Consider the following 12,256-nt stretch of genomic DNA (forward strand, 5'->3'; position numbering starts at 1 on the left):
CATTCGAGACGCCATGAGGTCCATATCCGGGAGTCCCCAACGAAGAGTGATCTGATGGAACACTTCATCGTGGAGGGACCATTCCCCTGCTGCTAGACCTTGCCTGCTGAGAAAGTCTGCGGCCCAGTTGTCTACCCCTGGGATATGGACAGCTGAAATAATGGGGATGTGCTTCTCTGCCCAAAGAAGAATCCTGGATACTTCCTTCATCGCTGCCTTGCTGCGAGTTCCTCCCTGACGGTTGATGTAAGCCACGGCCGTGGCATTGTCTGACTGGATCCGAACAGGGAGGCCCAATTGTAAGGGTTGAAAATTCTGAAGGGCCAAAAATATGGCTCTGATCTCCAGAACATTGATGTGCAGAGAGCGCTGGGAAGGAGACCAGCGTCCCTGAACAGTGTGGTGGAGAAACACAGCCCCCCAGCCTATCAGGCTGGCATCCGTCGTGACTACCTGCCAGTGGACCGGGCGGAAGGACTTCCCTTGAGATAGGGATGAGGCTCGAGTCCACCAGACGAGGGAGCTGAGCGCAGACCGAGATAGGCGGACTGACCGGTCCAGGGAAGCTGGATTCTTGTCCCAGGAGGATAGAAGATCCAGTTGTAGAGGGTGCAGATGGAACTGGGCAAAGGACAACGGCTTCTATGACCGCCACCATCTTGCCTAACACTCTCATTCCATTCCGAAGGGATGTATGACGGCGAGAGTGGAGGGATTGGGCGGCCCGAATCAGGGAAGACCTCTTGTCCTCTGGAAGAAAAACCCTGGACTGAGCCGTATCTATCAGCATACCTAGAAAGGTGATGCGCTGATGAGGAATGAGGGATGAGTTGTTGAAGTTGATAAGCCACCCTAGCCTTGACAGCGTGTCTAGGCAAATCTGCACGCTTTCTGAGCAAACGTGAAGAGAGCTCTCCTTTGACAAGAAGGTCGTCCAAATAGGGAACGACCAGGATGCCTCTGGGGTGTAAAATGGACATGACGGCCGCCATGACCTTTGTGAAGACCCGAGGCGCAGTGGCCAGCCCAAAGGGGAGGGCCCTGAATTGGAAATGACGGTGTCCTACGGCAAAGCGAAGGAACCGTTGATGAGAAACACATATGGGAATGTGTAAATAAGCATCTTGAGCGTCTATGGAAGCTAGGAATTCTCCAGGTTCCATGGCGGCTAGCACTGCTCTCAATGATTCCATTCGGAAAGTTCGAATCCGTACGAACTTGTTCAGCCGTTTGAGGTCCAAGATAGATGGCTCTGTCCGCCCTTTTTTGGGAACGACAAAAAGGTTTGAATAGAAACCTTTGCCGCGCTGTTCCAGGGGCACTGGAATGATGTTTGCTTTCTGTAAAGAGGCTATGGCCTGAAATAAGGCCTGGCTTTGCGTTTTGGACTTTGGAAGACGAGAATGCAGAAACCTGTTGGCCGGCAGGGAATGGAAATCGATCTTGTAACCTGAGGTGACGATTTCTCGAACCCAAGCATCGTGAGTGTGGTCTAGCCAGATATCCCGAAAAAGCAGAAGCCGCCCTCCCACAGGAGTCAGATCTGAGGGATACCTGGCGTCATGCTGAGGGGGCCTGTACAAAGCGAGGTCCTTTGGGTTTAGGTTGCTTGGAGTGGGAACGCCAAGAAGAGCCCCTTGAGGGACCGGATCCTCGATCTGAGCGTTGGGACGGTCCTTGGGCCGATGGTTTTTGGGGGGCAGGCCGAAAGGACTGCCTGCACCAAGAAGATTTTTTGAAATTTCTGGCCGCTTTTGTGGTAGAATGGTACTTTTACCACCCATCGCCTCAGATATGAGTTTGTCCAGGGATTCACCAAACAGACGAAGACCCAGGAAGGGAAGTGTGGACAGGGACTTCTTGGAGGCACTGTCCGCATTCCATATTTTTAGCCACAGAACCCTGCGGGCAAAGACAGCATTGGCTGCCGTTAGGGCTGTCCAGCTAGCTGCATCTAGGGAGCCGTGAAGAAAATAATTAGAGCCTAGAGAGAACAAATCAAGAATCTCAAGAGCCTCTGGAGGAATATTGCAAGGGCGAAGCAACTTGCGCAGGTTCCTACTCCACACGCTCATAGCTCTTGCCACCCATGTCATGGCAAACAGGGGGCGCAGAGAGGAGCCCGAAGCCTGGAAAATAGATTTGACCGCAGCCTCAACTGCGTGGTCGGACGAGTCCTTGAGAGACGCGTTGTCTGAAACAGACATAACCGTGTGTTTAGCCAGTCTGGATACTGGCGGATCCACAACGGGGGGTACCGACCAGGGCTTAACCATTTCCGGAGGAAAGGGATAAGCGAATGAAGAGGAAGATTTTTTATTAAACCTCCTATCAGGGTGATCCCACCGTTTAGATATGATTTGATGAAAAATCGGATCTTGGGCAAAGGACTAAGGGTACTTTCACACCTCCGGTTTTTCTTCTGCGGCACAATCCGGCACTTTGCAGGAAAATCGCAAACCGTTTTTTTTTGCTGCCGGTTGCGATTTTCCTGCATAGACTTTAATTAGTGCCGCATTGTGCCGCATGGCCTTGCGTTCCATCCGTTTTTTGCCGCATGTGGCAGATTTAGCCGATGCGGCGGCCGGATGGAACGTTGCCTGGCACGTTTTTTCGTGCGGCAAAAAAAAAACCGCATCGCGCGGCATTCGGCCGATGCGCCGCATCTCTCAATGCATGCCTATGGCGGCCAAATGCGGCGCGATGCGGCAAATACCGCATCCGGCCGCCGCATGCGGGTTTTTGCCACTGCGCATGCTCAGTAGCATGCCGCAAGCGGCAAAAACCGGGCGGGGCCGCATGGGAAAAACTTATGCAAAGGATGCGGTGTTTTCACCGCATCTGTTGCATAGCTTGCACAGCCGGATTGAGCCGCAGGGCTCAAGCCGGATGTGTGAAAGTAGCCTTAGGAGGCTTCTTGGCTCGCTTGATTGCCGACTGAGAAGTCGGGTCCGAGGGCTGATCAGAAATCGACAGAGAGTGATTGACAGCCGCTATTAAAGTGTCTTCCATAGGCCTAGACTCAGAAGGGACATCTGAATCAGAGTCAGAGTCTCGGGAATCGTGACTACTAAAGGTCACGGAGCCTGAGTCAGACTGACCATCGTGTGAGTCAGACGAGGCGGAGCGGTCGCAATGGCGCCTTTTCGAGACAGCCTTTTTACGTACTGGGGATGATACACCAGACGAAGGCGGGCTCCTCTGAGGGAGCTGAGCCGGGGGGAGGCTGTGGGAGCCTGTGGAAGGCTGGGATATCTGAGCGGCCAGGTCATCTAACCTTTTAGACATCAGACGAGCCCATGCAGGGATAGCCTCATCAGACGGAGGTGCTGCCTGAATGGTGGCGGGGCCGAACCCACAGATTGCACGACCCCCTGGTCCGGCAACGCCTGTTGTGACATTGTAGTAGGGGCATCACAGCCTCGGCAGAGTGGATAGCTTCGACCATTGGGAAACGAGCTTCCACAGGTGGTACAAGCATAGTACAGGTCCATAGAGGATGCCTGGGAAGCTTTATCACCCTTGCGGTTTTTACGCATGTCAGCACCAAACGTACAATTAGTACAGTGAGGCCTCTAGCAGTATTACACTACTGTGGGTGAGGAGCTAGTAGCAGTATTAGAAAGGGACTGCTATACAGAGCTGGTATATACCAATAGTAAAGTGGCATACACTGCCAAACAGTCGGTATATACCTGCAGACACAGTTAGTATATACCGCTGAAACTGCCAGCCAGCAGGCACACACCGCTAGAAAGACAGCGATATACCACTGAACAGAGCGGTATATAGTGCTGCAGAGTTGCAGAGCCAAGGAGGCGATCTCACCCGTGTCTGCTCCCCGCATGTAATGGCGTCCAGTATTCTCTGGCAGCATGGAGGGGAGAGACGGCCCACTAGAGGGAGCGGCTTCTGGAGCAGTGGAGGGGGTGTTGCTAAGAATGCAGGCCGACGCCGGGAGCTAAATTAATGCTGCTTCCCCGGGATCACGGCCTGCATCGCCCCACCGGTGCCTCCTCAGGCGGCGGTTTGGATGCAGGGGACAGATACACGTAGTCTCCCTACCTGCTCTTGCTCCGTCTGAAGACGCGTCGGTCCTGGGATGTGGGGATCTCGGGGACGCATCTTCGGCTCAAGGCTAGCAGGTCCTCTGCTCTGCTAGCCCTCTGGAGCTACCTCTGTGAGGCGCTTCCAGGGAGCCTGGAGGGGTACGCAGACCCGACCACTTGGGCGCGAGGGAAGACTGACGGCTTGTGCACGCCAGGTTTCCTCTGCCCGTACACGGGGGGAACGGGGGTGAGCACACCCTGGTATTGCCCCATAGTCAAAAATAGAATAAAATCACAAAGAAAAAGAAATAAATAAATAAAAAACATGAGCTGGCCTGGGGCTCAGTCCAGACGTGTCAGCCTCCTTGCTGACACTAAAAAGAACTGAGCTAGTTCCCGCCTAGCTGGGGTTATGCTGTGGGAGGAGGAGCTAACTCTTTTTTAAACCTAGTGTCACGCCTCCCCTGGAGACAACATATAACCCACGGTCTGTGTCCCCCAATGAAAAGGCGAGAAAGGAAGGATTTTTTTCTCTATTTTTAGGCAGATTCACTCATGTACTAGAAATGCAGGGCTGGATTCCTGGATCTGCATATAGCTCCCCCTCCGATCCCTTCAGAGTAATACTGGGGGTCTGGACGCCCTCCTCTGCTCTATTATAAAGGAATGTCTGAGCCACATAATCCTCTTAAAATGATACTCAAAATCTCCTCTTCATTTAGTTGCGTGCAGAGAAGTTTAAATATGTAACTCTTCTGGTATTACATCTTATTCCAATCCATTATCTCTCTGATAAACATATTCTGTCTACAGAGAATGCCCACACCACTGATTGGCAGCTATCCGTGTATGCTGTGCATAGGCAAAAAGCTGCCAATCACTTGTGGAGGCAGAGTTATCCAAAGCTGAAGACTACATAACATGAGACAACTAATCTACTATTGAATCTCTTTCTGATAAAATAGGGATTGTAGCAAAACTACAGCAAGCAGCCCAGTAAGTGGCATTACTGGAATCAGAGTCTCTGCACCTACATCATGCTGCTCTTAGTTTAAGTAGCAAAAACCTGATGACAGATTTGACAGAAGCTGGTGAAATCTCATATGAGAAATACCGATGAAACTGTCCAAACTCTGATGACACGGGTAAAAAAAAAAACCACTGACAAAAATCACTGATGTGTAAGAGGCCAAAGATGGGATAAGCTCATGTCAGTGCTTAGAAAGGACTTCACAGGGTGCAGCACTATGGGCCTCGGAGTGCTGTCCGCTCACATGTGTGCAGGACTAGTCTGTGCATCCGACCACACGCAGACATGTTCCAGTTTCCTTTTCTTCAAAGAAAACACATGAAATTGCAATAATACACATTAAAATAAGCAGAGAACGCAGATACTTTAACTACAAAAGGTATAAATGAAGGCTAGAGTGGACTCTGATCTCAGATCAGATATCACCGCCTGGCACAGGCGAGGAGCTTTTCACACAAACAGTACATATAACAAGCAACCGATACATATAACACACAAACAGTACATATAGAAAACAGACAGTACACACACAGACGGTGCATATAACACACAAACAGTACTTATAACAAGCAAACTGTAAATACAAAACATACAAACAGTACATAACACACAGTACCTACGCCACCCACAAACAGTACCTACGCCACCCACAAACAGTACCTACGCCACCCACAAACAGTACCTACGCCACCCACAAACAGTACCTACGCCACCCACAAACAGTACCTACACCACCCACAAACAGTACCTACACCACAAACAGTACCTACACCACAAACAGTACCTACACCACAAACAGTACCTACACCACAAACAGTACCTACACCAAAAACAGTACCTACACCACAAACAGTACCTACACAAAAGCCTCTTACTTTTTGACACCTAAAGAGATCACCACATGACATAAAACACTTCTCTAAACAATGGTAATACTTTGGTGAATCAATAGCTTTTTATAAAGGAAGGTTTCCATAGGACAAAGTGACCTCTACGCACATAAGAACAAAGCTGGGAGAATCTGCCAAATCTTTTGTGTGTTTGTGGATGACGACAAGTGAAAATGAGATCAGGCAGGTTGGATTTTATCCTGTTCTTCCACCTTTAGTTCTTACAGTTGTTGTAAGAGGAGTCTGTCGGTGGATTATTCCCCTCTACTTTTTGGGAACACATGCATGCTCTGCCAAATCGAGTGTGTATGGGAGACAGGCAGAACAGCGATCAGCTGAATGAGCAGCAAAGAGGGAACAGCAGATCTTACCTAGCATTGCCCATAGATATTACAAGAAAAGAAGTCTGAGACTCCGGTGATACGATTCTGGGGGAACTGCAGCCACTGTTTTGCCAGTGACAAAGCGCTCCGTGGGTGAAACGGCCATAGGCTATTGTTTACTTTGAAAAGCTGTCGACCGTGCAAAGATCATAGACGACTGTTTTATCATACCAAAGGGTGAGCGCTAATCTACTTTTTGATATGTTACATTTAAGTTTCAAATATTGTGCACCACAGGTGTGAATACCGCCCAATGAGTTCATCCTGTTTGTGGGAGTTGTGCCGACCTTTTATTTCTATTGTGTGCACAGATTTCTCTGTGCCATCGCCAAATTGTTTGTATGATACTGAAATAAACGCTTCTGGGCACAATAGACATTGATAATACTGCGCATCAGTCTCTCCACCAGGGCAGTGATTGACAGATGAAGACTTGACAGATGAAGACTTGACAGATGAAGACTTGACAGATGAAGACTTGACGGATGAAGACTTGACGGATGAAGACTTGACGGATGAAGACTTGACGGATGAAGACTTGACGGATGAAGACTTGACGGATGAAGACTTGACGGATGAAGACTTGACGGATGAAGACTTGACGGATGAAGACTTGACGGATGAAGACTTGACGGATGAAGACTTGACAGATGAAGACTTGACGGATGAAGACTTGACGGATGAAGACTTGACGGATGAAGACTTGACAGATGAAGACTTGACAGATGAAGACTTGACAGATGAAGACTTGACAGATGAAGGCGACCCATCATTTACCAGTTAGGGCTGGTAACTAGTTGTATGTGATGCCGCTCAGGACAACAACACATTTGTGTTTGTCACAAAAAAAAAATAGTAGTGAAGGATCTTCATAAAGGCCCAGAAATAATATCTGTCTGATGAGCATCATTATGCACTTTATGGTCTCTGATAAACTTGAAGGGCAGCCTGTGATTCCAAAATTCTCCTCCAATGGCAAAGTATAGGAAATGTGACGACCAATAAGCTGCTCACAGCAACAAGATTCAACAAAGCGGAGGGAAGTCCGACTGGGAAATCCCGAGAACTTTCACTCAAGCTTTATAGCTTCAAGAAAAATGTAGGTGATATAAATTTATTTACATAATAAATGATTCTGTCTCTACAGAAAACTAAAAGTGCAAGATAAGGAAATCAAGGATCTGATTGGTGTTATGGTTTAGGTAGAAATAAGAAATAGTGATGAGTGAGCACTACCATGCTCAGATGCTCGTAACTAGTGACAAGCATGGTAGTGCCCGCTCATCACTAGTTACGAGTACTGAGCATCCGAGCATGGTAGTGCTCACTCATCACTAGTTACGAGTACAGAGCACCCGAGCATGGTAGTGCCTGCTCATCACTAGTTACCAGTACTGAGCACCCGAGCATGGTAGTGCTCGCTCATCACTAGTTACCAGTACTGAGCACCCGAGCATGGTAGTGCCCGCTCATCACTAGTTACGAGTACTGAGCACCCGAGCATGGTAGTGCTCGCTCATCACTAGTTACCAGTACTGAGCACCCGAGCATGGTAGTGCCCGCTCATCACTAGTTACGAGTACAGAGCACCCGAGCATGGTAGTGCCCGCTCATCACTAGTTACGAGTACAGAGCACCCGAGCATGGTAGTGCCCGCTCATCACTAGTTACCAGTACTGAGCACCCGAGCATGGTAGTGCTCACTCATCACTAGTTACCAATACGGAGCACCCGAGCATGGTAGTGCCTGCTCATCACTAGTTACGAGTACAGAGCACCCGAGCATGGTAGTGCCCGCTCATCACTAGTTACCAGTACTGAGCACCCGAGCATGGTAGTGCTCGCTCATCACTAGTTACCAGTACTGAGCACCCGAGCATGGTAGTGCCCGCTCACCACTAGTTACCAGTACAGAGCACCCGAGCATGGTGGTGCCCGCTCATCACTAGTTACGAGTACAGAGCACCCGAGCATGGTAGTGCCCGCTCATCACTAGTTACCAGTACTGAGCACCCGAGCATGGTAGTGCTCGCTCATCACTAGTTACCAGTACTGAGCACCCGAGCATGGTAGTGCCCGCTCACCACTAGTTACCAGTACTGAGCACCTGAGCATGGTAGTGCCCGCTCATCACTACTTACCAGTACTGAGCACCCGAGCATGGTAGTGCCCGCTCATCACTAGTTACAAGTACTGAGCACCCGAGCATGGTAGTGCACGCTCGTCACTAGTTACGAGTACTGGGCACTTGAGCATGGTAGTGCTCACTCATCACTAGTTACGAGTACTGACCACACAAGCATGGTAGTGTCCGCTCATCACTAGTTACGAGTACTGAGCACCTGAGCATGGTAGTGCTCTCTCATCACTAGTTACGAATACTGAGCACCATAGCATGGTAGTGCCCGCTCATCACTAGTTACGAGTACTGAGCACCTGAGCATGGTAGTGCCCGCTCATCACTAGTTACAAGTACGGAGCATCCGAGCATGGTAGTGCTCACTCATCACTAGTTACAAGTACTGAGCACCAGAGCATGGTAGTGCTCACTCATCACTAGTTACAAGTACCGAGCACCCGAGCATGGTAGTGCTCACTCATCACTAGTTACGAGTACTGAGCACCTGAGCATGGTAGTGCACGCTCGTCACTAGTTACGAGTACTGACCACACAAGCATGGTAGTGTCCGCTCATCACTAGTTACGAGTACTGAGCACCCGAGCATGGTAGTGCCCGCTCATCACTAGTTACCAGTACTGAGCACCCGAGCATGGTAGTGCCCGCTCATCACTAGTTACGAGTACAGAGCACCCGAGCATGGTAGTGCACGCTCGTCACTAGTTACGAGTACTGAGCACCAGAGCATGGTAGTGCTCACTCATCACTAGTTACGAGTACCGAGTACCCGAGCATGGTAGTGCTCACTCATCACTAGTTACGAGTACAGAGCACCCGAGCATGGTAGTGCTCACGCATCACTAGTTACGAGTACAGAGCACCCGAGCATGGTAGTGCTCACTCATCACTAGTTACGAGTACTGAGCACCCGAGCATGGTAGTGCTCACTCATCACTAGTTACCAGTACAGAGCACCAGAGCATGGTAGTGCCCGCTCATCACTAGTTACCAGTACTGAGAACCCGGGCATGGTAGTGCTCGCTCATCACTAGTTACGAGTACTGAGCACCCGAGCATGGTAGTGCTCACTCATCACCAGTTACCAGTACAGAGCACCAGAGCATGGTAGTGCCCGCTCATCACTAGTTACCAGTACTGAGCACCAGAGCATGGTAGTGCCCGCTCATCACTAGTTACCAGTACTGAGCACCCGAGCATGGTAGTGCACGCTCGTCACTAGTTACGAGTACTGAGCACCCGAGCATGGTAGTGCCCGCTCATCACTACTAAGAAAGTCTCACAATAAATGTTTCAAAATAGTAAAATTGAGAACACACAGCCAGGTGAAACATTATTTTCCATGCAGTTATGGCTAAAGCGGATCACTGCAGCAGTGGCGGAGATGAACATTATGCGGATCACTTAGGCTCTGATAACACCTGAAATTTGCAATTCTGACTCTGTCGGACCCCAATATCACCAATGGTGTCTTCTCCCCCCTCGTTTATATCCATTACGTATGATATCCATGTTCGGTATGAATGTTTTTTCTGTGCCAAAAGAACAGAGAACATTGCGAAATCCAGGTGTGAACAAAGCCCGACGCATGTTTCTAGTGAAATCTAAAACAAGACATTTACAGGACAGGATCCTTTCATTCTCTTGGGAAACAAGTTTAGCAAACAAGTGTACGAGACTGTCTGGCATCATGTCCACCCTCCTGAATGCCACGCTGCCACAGGAGAACTGACAGCCAAGCATGACAATCCCACGCATTTCTGAACCTTTTCAACACAAATGAGCAGAACAATAGTTCACTGACTGCAAAGATCTGTCAAAAAAGTTGATTTGTCCTGTTTAATTGTTTGGGTCAAATACTCTAGTTGAAAAGTATATGGAAGCCGCGTCTAGGCCACAGCAGCAGTCAGTGAGTGGTTTCTAGCTTTTAAGGGGTTTATTCAATTCTTTATTTTACTTAATTTTTGGCTTAAAATAATTTTTGTAATTTGGTTTCATTAAAAATGTTGCACTCTAGTGCTAGCCGCAGGAGGAGTTAGCTGACGATCGCTCAGCGCGCTCATTCGGATGGTCCAATAAGAAGATTTCTTGGGGTGGGAGGGGGGGTGTGTGCCCCCCAATTATGGCAGCAAGAGTGGTTTGCTCCCCAATTGTGGCTCGGGGGGGGGTTGGAGGTTTGCTCCCACATTGTCACCCGTAGGGGGATCCTGCTCCCTAATTGTGGCCTGTGGGGGATTCTGCTCCCTAATTATGCCCACAGGGTGGGCTGCTCCATAATTGTGGCCCACGGAGTTCTGCTCTCTAATTGTGCCCGCGGGGAGGTCTGCTCCCCAATTGTGGCCTGCAGGGGGTTCCTGCTCCAATTGTAGCCTGCAGGGGGATCCTGTTCCCCAATTGTGGCCCATGGGGGGGGGGGTTCGGCTCCCCAATTGTGGCCCATGGGGGGGGGGTCTGCTCCCCAATTGTGGCCCATGGGGGGGGGACTGCTCCCCAATTGTGGCCCATGGGGGGGGGACTGCTCCCCAATTGTGGCCCATGGGGGGGGTCTGCTCCCCAATTGTGGCCATTCGGACAACTAAATGTGAAAACATTTGGGGGATGAGAGCGGAGACACCTCTCCGGATGATCAGACTCACACTGATAATTTGGCTACACAATCCAGAACACAATGTGGCCACCAATGTGAGAGCCACAGGCACACTCCACTGTCACACACCGGATAATCGCTGCACTCTCGGTACCAAAGCAATGAAATACAAGTAGTTCCAATCCTGTGTACGCGGCAGTGAGGCAGAGCTGCACAATAGGAGCGATTAGATTGCCCAATTCACGTGCAATCATTGGGCATCGATGTGTGCAGCCCGTGACCACACACAGGCGCTGCGCTGGGCACTGCTCGGTGCGGGTACACTCACCCGGTGTATGCTCCCGGCAGGGGAATGCTGCTCCCGGTGATCCTGTGCCGGACTCCGCCGCTCTCCGCTCCGGGCTGCACTATGTTCTGCGGAGCACTGTCCTGCCTCTGTCTGCTGCAAAACCAGGGGCTCGCACACGTGACACGGAGCAGCCAATCGGGGTCCGGAGAACGGAGAGGACTGGCCGGGAGGAGACACACGGGAAGAGCGGGACGGGGAGGAGGGTCCGTCCGCCGGGAACTTACCGGCCCAGGGCATGTGCCGAGTAACGACTGCCAGCCCGGGACATGTGCCCAGTAACGACTGCCAGCCCGGGGCATGTGCCCAGTAATGTCTGCCGGCCTGGGGCATGTGCCCACTAACGTCTGCTAGCCCGGGGCATGTGCCCAGTAACGACTGCCAGCCCGGGGCATGTGACCAGTAATGTCTGCCGGCCTGGGGCATGTGCCCACTAACGTCTGCCAACCCGGGGCATGTGCCCAGTAACGTCTGCCAGCCCGGGACATGTGCCCAGTAACGTCTGCTAGCCCGGGGCATGTGCCCAGTAACGTCTGCCAGCCCGGGACATGTGCCCAGTAACGTTTGCTAGCCCGGGGCATGTGCCCAGTAACGTCTGCTAGCCCGGGACATGTGCCCAGTAACGACTGCCAGCCCGGGACATGTGCCCAGTAACGTCTGCTAGCCCGGGACATGTGCCCAGTAACGACTGCCAGCCCGGGACATGTGCCCAGTAACGACTGCCAGCCCGGGGCATGTGCCCAGTAATGTCTGCCGGCCTGGGGCATGTGACCAGTAACGTCTGCCAGCCCGGGGCATGTGCCCAGTAACGACTGCCAACCCGGGGCATGTGTC

General features: G+C 50.9%; 1 protein-coding gene across 1 annotated transcript in view; it reads right to left on the bottom strand.

The window, feature by feature from the left end:
* The window catches only part of STXBP6 (syntaxin binding protein 6), a 109,019-nt gene extending 97,481 nt beyond the window's left edge, over window positions 1–11,538 (bottom strand). Inside the window, exon 1 of the mRNA XM_075331165.1 lies at window positions 11,405–11,538. The gene's annotated coding sequence lies outside the window, so the exon portion shown is untranslated. The remainder of the gene's footprint in view (window positions 1–11,404) is intronic.
* Window positions 11,539–12,256: the final 718 nt, after the last annotated feature.

The sequence above is a fragment of the Anomaloglossus baeobatrachus genome, chromosome 12, assembly GCF_048569485.1.
Source record: "Anomaloglossus baeobatrachus isolate aAnoBae1 chromosome 12, aAnoBae1.hap1, whole genome shotgun sequence".
Classification (NCBI taxonomy): Eukaryota; Metazoa; Chordata; class Amphibia; order Anura; family Aromobatidae; genus Anomaloglossus; species Anomaloglossus baeobatrachus.